The sequence below is a fragment of the Amphiura filiformis genome, chromosome 12 (assembly GCF_039555335.1).
Source record: "Amphiura filiformis chromosome 12, Afil_fr2py, whole genome shotgun sequence".
In the NCBI taxonomy this organism is placed as follows: domain Eukaryota; kingdom Metazoa; phylum Echinodermata; class Ophiuroidea; order Amphilepidida; family Amphiuridae; genus Amphiura; species Amphiura filiformis.
In genome coordinates, this window is record NC_092639.1 from 4,472,434 (window position 1) to 4,481,724 (window position 9,291).

At 35.3% G+C, this 9,291-nt stretch overlaps 1 long non-coding RNA gene across 1 annotated transcript; it reads right to left on the reverse strand.

Moving 5' to 3' along the window:
• Positions 1-1,134: 1,134 nt before the first annotated feature.
• Positions 1,135-2,274, reverse strand: LOC140165303 (uncharacterized). The gene is made up of 3 exons (XR_011860671.1): positions 2,191-2,274; positions 1,798-1,920; positions 1,135-1,243 (listed from the first exon to the last, which is right to left on the reverse strand). It is a non-coding gene; the product is annotated as an uncharacterized lncRNA (long non-coding RNA).
• Positions 2,275-9,291: the final 7,017 nt, after the last annotated feature.

The following is a 9,291-nucleotide window of genomic DNA, read 5'->3' on the forward strand; positions in this document are numbered from 1 at the left end:
TATGTATAAAAATGTGTGAAATAATGTCAAAACAGGTTAACCACATTATATACAGGTATAGTCAAAAGTAAAGTTAAACTGTTTCTTCTACTCCGAAACATAATACAATAAAACTCAATAACTTGTGAATAAAATAGGCTTTCCTGGGCAACATAATGTATCATAATTTGATATCACATCACAGCTATTGGTACTGAACCGAATCATTTTTGAAATTTAGAGCAATCATTGTAGAAAATTTCGATAGGAACGCGCCATTTCCCAAACGTAGTTTCGCTCGCGTATTGGTGATAGTTATGAAAAATATAATACAATGCTAATATGGTACAAGCAATATAGACTAACCTGTGCATGTTACTCCATCTCCGCTGTAACCGGTATTACATGCACATGTGAAGGAACCAACGGTATTGATGCAAGCAGCCGTTGCGTCACAGTTATCAGTACTCAAAGCACATTCATCATTATCTGTATATAAATGTGCGAAATATGTCAGAAATTATTAGGTAAAACACATATTTAGAGGAATAGAAAAGTTAAAATGTTTCTTGTATTTTGAAACAGGATCATACAATTAAAATTCGCTAACGCTGGAATAAATTGGCTTTGCTGGACAACATAATGTATCATAATCTGATGTCACATCACAGATATCGACCCTGAAACGAATCATTTTTTAAAACTTCGAGCAATCATGGTAAAAAGTTTCGCTAGGAACGCACCATGTCCAAAACGTAGTTTGACTGCGTATAGATGAGTTGACATGTGTTGACATTTGATACGTCCTCTGTTGATCTGAGATCAAAACTGCCAGGCAAAAACACTATAGTTTACATGGAAGAAGTTGATATTTTTTTCATTAACTTTGGTTTCAAAGCAAATACTTCTAAAAATGTTATCAACTTGTTTACAAATACATCAAGCTATATATCACACAAAACTTCAAAGGGTTTTAAAAGTTGGGTTTTGAAGAGATTTATGTGGTCTGCCATAGACACTCCTGTGTTATTTTGCCTGGTATGAAACAACAGAGGGCGGTCTGAATGTAAACATGCGACATCATAGGTGACAATCATTTGAAATAATACAATGCTAATGGTACAAAATATTATAGACTAACCTGTGCATGTTACTCCATCTCCACTATAACCGGTATTACATGCACATGTGAAGGAACCAATGGTATTGGTGCAAACAGCATTTGCGTCACAGTCATCAATATTCATAGTACATTCATCAATTTCTGTACACATGTTTGAAATATGTCATAATTATTTATTAGGTAAAATACAGATTTAGAGGTATCATCAAAAGACGAGTAAAAATATTTATTGACTCTAAAATTAAAACTCAATGGCGTTTGAATAACGTTAATGAAAGTTATTCTGTGTTGTTTTCCAGATGGTTCCTCTATCTTTCATAAGCAAATTTGAAACTGTGATGTTGATCATCCGGTTGTGACATTTATGACCTTAGACTTGATCACAGTCTCATAGAATAACCATCTGAAATGTCCGAAGTAAGAATAATTATCTTGTCTTTTGATCAATAGATTTTAACTTAATAACGTTTAGATAAATTAGCTTGGCTAGGCAACATAATGTATCATATTTTGAAATCACGTCACATAATTATATTGGTACTGAAACTAATCATATTTGAAAACTTAGAGCTATCATGGTGGAAAGTTTCGTTAGGAACGCATCATTTCCAAAAACGTAGTTTTACTCGCGCATAGGTGACAATCATTAAAAATATAATACAATGCTAATACGGTATGATACAAAATAGACCAACCTGTGCATGTTACCCCATCTCCACTGTAACCGGCATTACATGCACATGTGAAGGAACCAACGGTATTGGTGCAAGCAGCAGTTGCGTCACAGTTATCAGTACTCAAAGCACATTCATCATTATCTGTAAATAAATGTGTGAAATATGTCATAAAATATAAGGTATAACACACATTTATAGGTATGATCAAAAGAAAAGTTAAAATGTTTCTTGTACTCCGAAACAGGATACAATTAAAACTCAATATATATTGGCTTTGCTGGACAACATAATGTATTATAATTTGGTATCGCACCATTTCTCAAACGTAGTTTACCTCGCGTATATGTGATAATTATGAAAACTATAATACAATGCTAATATCATAAATATGGTGTAAAAATATAGACAAACCTGTGCATGTTACCCCATCTCCACTGTAACCGGTATTACATGCACATGTGAAGGAACCAACGGTATTGGTGCAATCAGCATTTGCGTCACAGTTATCAGCACTCAAAGCACATTCATCATAATCTGTATAAAAATGTGTGAAATGTTTCCTCAATTATTAGGTAAAACAACGATAAGAGATATGGTCAAACGAAAAGTTGTTTTTTTCTTGTTTTTTCAAAACATAATACAATAAAACCTCGATCTCCACTGTAACCGTACATTCATCATTATCTGTATTAAAAATGCTAATACGGTATGATACAAAATTTATAGACTAACCTGTGCATGTTACTCCATCTCCACTGTAACCGACATTACATGCACATGTGAAGGAACCAACGGTATTGGTGCAAGCAGCCGTTGCGTCACAGTTATCAGTACTCAAAGCACATTCATCAATATCTGTAAATAAATGTGTGAAATATGTCATAAAATATAAGATATAACACATATTTATAGGTATGATCAAAAGAAAAGTTAAAATGTTTCTTGTACTCCGAAACAGGATACAATTAAAACTCAATAGCGCTTGAATACATTGGTATAGTCAAAAATAAAGTTAAACTGTTTTTTCTACTCCGAAACATAATACAATAAAACTCGATAACTCAAAATAAGCTAAAATAGGCTTTCCTGGGCAACATATTGTATCATAATTTGATATCACATCACAGATATCGGTACTGAACCGAATCATTTTTTGAAATTTAGAGCAATCATTGTAGAAAATTTCGAAAGGAACGAATCATTTCCCAAACGTAGTTTGACTCGCGTATAGGTGACAATTATTAGAAATAAATAAAATGGTAATATGGTACAAAAATTATAGACTAACCTGTCCATGTTACTCCATGGCTAATGGATACATTATCATTTGCGGTTTTATGAAATCAGAAATGTTCGTGGCGATTGGGCTTTCTACTTTACTAGTATTTAGATCACAGTGACTGTTACCCAGTTTTTATTAGGGTCAAAGGTTATTAAGGGGTCACTTCCGGTGTTAAACATAATACAATCAAAATGTTTTATTAACCAATAAAAACATATCACAGTGACGGTATGTTCATACAGGAATTACTGTTACCCAGTGTATATGTGGTATTTTTTTTATTTGGCATCAAATGTAATTAAGGGCTCACTTCCGGTCCAAAACGAAATTCCTTCAAAATGCCTCTTCTGGCACAAATAACATAGCAGAGTGATACCACGTGCATTGACATTAGCCAATGTCTATGGGGTGTTGTGAGATTTTGGTGTCAAAGGTCATTATGGGGTCACATTACGGCTGTGTTCGTGGTCTCTGACCACAGCGGTTCTAGTTCTTTCTTTCGTCTGGCAACCATTACATTTACTCTAGCACTTACATGCTTACATCGATTTTGACCTTAGTTGGTCCCAATTATCATTAACCATGCCCTACATGTCACATGAAACTTGTGGGGTCAAAGGTCACGCAGGGGTCATAGGGGTCAAAAACGTGATTTCAACTCAAAATGCTTCTTCTCCCCTGAATTACGTAGGACAGTGATGTCACTTGCACACATGCATTGTTATTACCCAGTATCTATGAGGTGCACACAGATTTGGGGTCAAAGGTCATTAAGGGGTCACTTCCGGTATAAAACGAAATACCTTCAAAAGTTTTATTAACTAAGAAAAACGTAGGACAAGAACGGTATGTTCACACATAAATTGTGGTTACCCAGTGTATATGTGGTATTTTTTATTTTGGGTCAAAGGTCATTAGGGGTGTCGCTTCCGGTATAAAACGAAATAATCTTAATATGATTCTTCTTCAACAAATTACGTAGGACAGTGACGCCACTTGCACACATGCATTGTTATTATTCAGTGTCTATGGGGTGTACACAGATTTGGGGTCAAAGGTCATTAAGGGGTCACTTCCGTTATAAAACGAAATACCTTCAATCAGCTCAGAAAAACGTTGGACAGTAACGGTATGTTCACACATGAATTGTTTTTACCCAGTGTGTATGTGGTATTTTTGGTCAAAGGTCATTAAGGGGTCACTTCCGGTATAAAAACGAATACGTTTAAAATGCACCTTCTTCCACAAATTACATAGTACAGTGACGCCACTAGCACACCTGCATTGTTATTACCGAGTGTCTATGGGGTATACACAGATTTGGAGTTAAAGGTCATTAAGGGGTCCCTTCCGGTATTAAAATAAAAATACCTCAAAATAATTTATTAGCTAAGAAAACATAGGACAGTAATGGTGTGTTCACATATGAATTGTGGTTACAAATTTATCAGCCAAGAAAACCAGCACAGTGACGTTACATTCACACATGAATTGATAATATACGTGTATACGTGGTATTTTTTATTTGGGGTAAAAGGTCATCAAGGGGTTAATTCCGGTCTGAGACGTAAAACCTTCATAATGCCCCTTCTGCCACAAATAACATATAGCAAAGTGATCCCACGTGCACACATGCATTGAAATTAGCCAATGTCTATGGGGTATTCATATATTTTGGGTCGAAGGTCATTAAGGGGTCACAACACGGCTGTGTTCGTGGTCAGCAATGTCTAGTTGGGATTTTATTTTGAAATTTTGAAAGTACGAAGCTTCTTACCACAATATGTTGTGCGATCCAGGAGGTCATCAAGTATATCTTTTTCCCAGTTATGTCGCATGGTGAGTGGCTGTGGGTCATCTACAAACCACAGGTCACCATCTTCATACTTCCTTCTTGGACAAGTTTTGGCATTCAAGAATACAGGAGCTATCACGCGTTGACAAAGACATATTTCTGCGAAAGTTAGAGACCATCTCAAGGCACCGCGTCGAGAAGGATATAGTCTTTTTTCAAGAACGCAAAGGTGGCTCTGCACCAAAGCCAGATGAGCTGGAAATGTTAATTAAATGTTAAATTAAAGGCATCACGTCATATTGTAAAATTGCGTTGTTTAGCTGTTTCATCAACAACAAAGCACTTTGTACGAAAAATAAAAGAACAAAATGTGTGCTAAAGGGAAGTACGTGAAAAAGACATCTTGGATTTTTAGGCAGGTTCTGTCTGCCATATTCATTGTGTGTTCATTTCTAACATGTATGTTGAATGAAATATGGAACGATTGGAAACATTACAACCTTAAACTGATTGGACCTTGTAGAGATCACATCACTTTATTATCAAAATGCATATAGAAACATTCAACAATAGGCTAAAGGAATACAATAAACCCAGTACATATCGTATAAAAGATCATACAAGGCGGACAATTAAGGTATAAAAACAAATATAAAGCACTGGAGAAAACAACATTAAAATGCATTTTTTTTGCGCAGTCCCAAGACCTTTCGCCTTTGGCATGGTAAATGACAAAAGAGGCAATGATGGACAATTCGGAAACCTTGTCGCGGAAATCCTTGAAAACAATTGGGGAGTGGACTAAAGAAATGAATGATTTGAGCTTGTCGACATTATCTTGAGAACTGAAGCCTCTTCAGCAGGAATGTAAGTTACATCCAAATCATTTTCCTGCATATCAGAGATAAGAGGCACTATACTTATTGAGCTTAAACTGATGGGCCCTGTCAATACCATGCTCAAAGGAAAAGGTGAGTTCAACGATCAAGATTCTTCCAGAGAATAACCAGGTCAGCAAAGCCAGCTTCACTGCCAGTTTTGCTTGCACCAATTTGGAGCGCAAAACGATTCCAATATTACGAGTCATCGTTCACTCCATTTCATTGGTCAGACATAAAGTGAATTTATAAAGTTTGATAAAAAAATGAACAAAATTATGTGAACTTACCTGTGACGATGACGGCCAAAATGAAAGAAGCGTCAAATTTCATTTTTCCATGCATTTTATCCATTTAAACAAAAAAATTCAAATTTTGGTACAAGTCTTTACTAGAAAGTTGGACTGATCAAACTACGACTGCGGTATAAAGCGGAATATTCCTATAAATCATTCCGTTCATTTTTCAGATATGAATGTGCCAGTAATGTGCATGGTATCAAGTGGTATCTTCATCTGTAATCCAGGTGCCTAAATGTAGCAAACATGCCGACAAATTGAACCATTGGTACGTAGCACGTTTCTGTTTGATCACTCAGGGGGTGCTCACATTAACAGATGTCGGGGAAACCTCAGATCTGCTTCTAAGAAGTAAATGTGGCATTATTAGGAGAACATAGTTTCATAAAATTTGACGTTGAGAAAAAACCTACTTGATATGGGTTGACATGACGTAATTTAAAACGTTAACCATGCGTCTTACACGTCTAGAAATACACCCGTCTGTGGCAAGTATCAGAGTACGAGAGGGTAGGAGTGCCCCCGGAATAAACATAAACTAAGCGATATAAATTTTGCAATATTGCCTATAATGGAATGAGCATGATTAATTAAATATTTCGGGCTTAATGAAAATTACTTCCGAAAGTGATTGAAAGTCAGGAAATTGCATCGTATGCATGGTCAAGCATAACATTTTATGTGCAAGGCCACCTTAATTAATTTTTGTAACAAAATAAAACTCAAACATTCCTATTTGATTTCAAGTTTTCAACAATTTTTGAAGCTTCAACACAGAGAAGAATTATTTTGTAGCAGTCTATACTATTCCAACATTTGCAACAGACTTTGGATACTTTCTGTACAGAATACTTGTCCCAAAGCCTGTAATGGCACATAAAAAAAAAACCATAAAAACGTATTCAGCATTATCTCACAAGCTTTGAGACTTATGATTTCATTAAGGTGGTCTAAGCACTCTAAGAGTGCTGTTATGGTGGCTGGCAACATATCAGAACCATTTCAGGTATCCACCAGGATACTGCAGGGGGTCTTCTGACTCCATTCTTGTTCATCTTACTCAAGCTTACTCATAGACTACCTGATGATGAATGCAACCGAAGCTACCGACTCTGGGGTAGTAATACACCTTCATCGAAGGAGGTTATATTCGCCGTAGAAGTGATGATGTAATAGGATTAACTACCATAACTACCAAAACACAGTTTTTGAATATTTCACCCTGCACTACAAGCAGGTTGCACTCATCACCTGTGTATGTCTGCAATCATAGATTGAATGTTTTTAACCTACTGCTATGGTAGTAGTTAATCCTGTTACATCATCACTTCTACGGCGAATAAATATGAAGACGCAATAGCTTACGTAAAGCGTTGTTCCTTTGTGCCGAATTGATTTGCCGAAAGGCTATTCATAGAAGTAATACCATTGTTTCGAACAAAAGGTTCCGCCATTAAATTAGTAACTAACTCGACAGCATATTAAAACTTTACCTGGCAGGTGACTGTCAAAAAGTGATGAATAGAAAGTCATCTATAAGCGTCTCACTTGAGTAAGTGGTACCATTGTTCTCACGTATCCCAAATGTTTGTTTGTGCAGGTCTCAAGCCTATAAAGCAGATTGTAGCTGTTGATGTACACTTTATTATCACCCACCTGACTTTTACGTGCTTCATTTAAACATGTTAAATAAACTGAATATCCTTGCTGATCGATTACACATCAGAATGTTTTAAGGCTTTCAGGTTTATTATTTCTATAGACCGTATATTGATAATAGATGAGTCTGCATGTAACATACAGGTTGTAACCAATATATTATTCAATTTGGAAAATGGTATTAAGCAAACATGACACTTATTGGTTTATTGATTTTTACTTTGTCGTCATAGTAATTTCTTAAGCTACTACATAATATTAAGCTTGCTTTAAATTTTTAAAAATGGTGGTCTACAGAAGAGCTGTAGGCATTCATGTATTGTTTGTGATGTTTGTACAATGTGTGAATAAAATACGTCTTTAACAAATATTATTTGTGAATCTGTCTGATTTTTTACTCTTTCTGATGTTTTAATAAATTTATAATTAGAATATATCGCAAAATATTGTTCTTTCCACCGTAAATGATCGTTTTAAATGGTATTCATTTACTAGCCCCTCTCCCCCTGAGAAAATATCCTTTTCGAAGCACCACCACTTTTCTGATTCTCGCGACACTACACGCAGTAAACGCCATAACATGATATGATTCGATCGGGTGTTTTTAACATCATATTCATGATCAATGAATGATGAATTATTCATAATTAGTATTTATTTCCGCATTATAAATAGAGATCAAGCACTAATTACGCATTCAGAACCGGCAAGACTGAATTACGTCGAAGTGTTCCGATTGGTCCGCAATGTGAATATGAATATTTCAGTTCGGGGGCACTCGTAATTCACGGACGTCTCTGATTTCAAAGACGTGTGATTTCACAAACTGGGAGTCTGTGATATCACATACGTCGAGCTTTGTTGACAGCTGGGCACTCGATGCAGCACATCGGAACGAAGCTGAGTGTATTAGAATAAGCTTCCCTATGTTTAGCAAATATCTACCTGTGCAAAAATCATATCTATCGGTGCAAATTCTAACAAATGGTCCCAGAACACACTTACCCAGCAAACACAAAACGTTTTCGACATCATTCGCAAAAGGTTATAAAAGGTTGTCAGAAAACGTTTAAATGTGATAATCTACTGCTCAGCAAACAAAAATGTTTTACAGAAAACGTTTAAATGTCGGGTTATATAAAGGGTATAAAAACGTTTTAATAACATTCCAAAAACATTCTTGAAAACTTGACACAAAACATTCTAAAGAGAATGTTATTTTGGTGTTGAAAAAAGATTTTGCGAAAAATGTTTGCCCAAAATATATTCTATAACGTTTTAAAAACGTTTTCATGACCTTTATATAACCTGACATTTCTGTGTTTGCTGGGTTCAAATATTTTAACATAATGTTATTTAAGTATTAACACAATATTTGGCAAAAATGTTTGCAAAAATAGTTTACAATAACATTTTTTGAAAACATTTAAAAATATTGTTGTAGTGTGTTTTCATACAAAACGTTTTAAAAGAGTATTTGATATCAGAGACGTCCGTGAATTATGAGTGCCCTCAACTGATTTATCTCAAAATGTCAATATGAATATTTAGTAGATACCGTGCATACGTAATAAAGTTCGGCCGACTTTAATCTTTGTC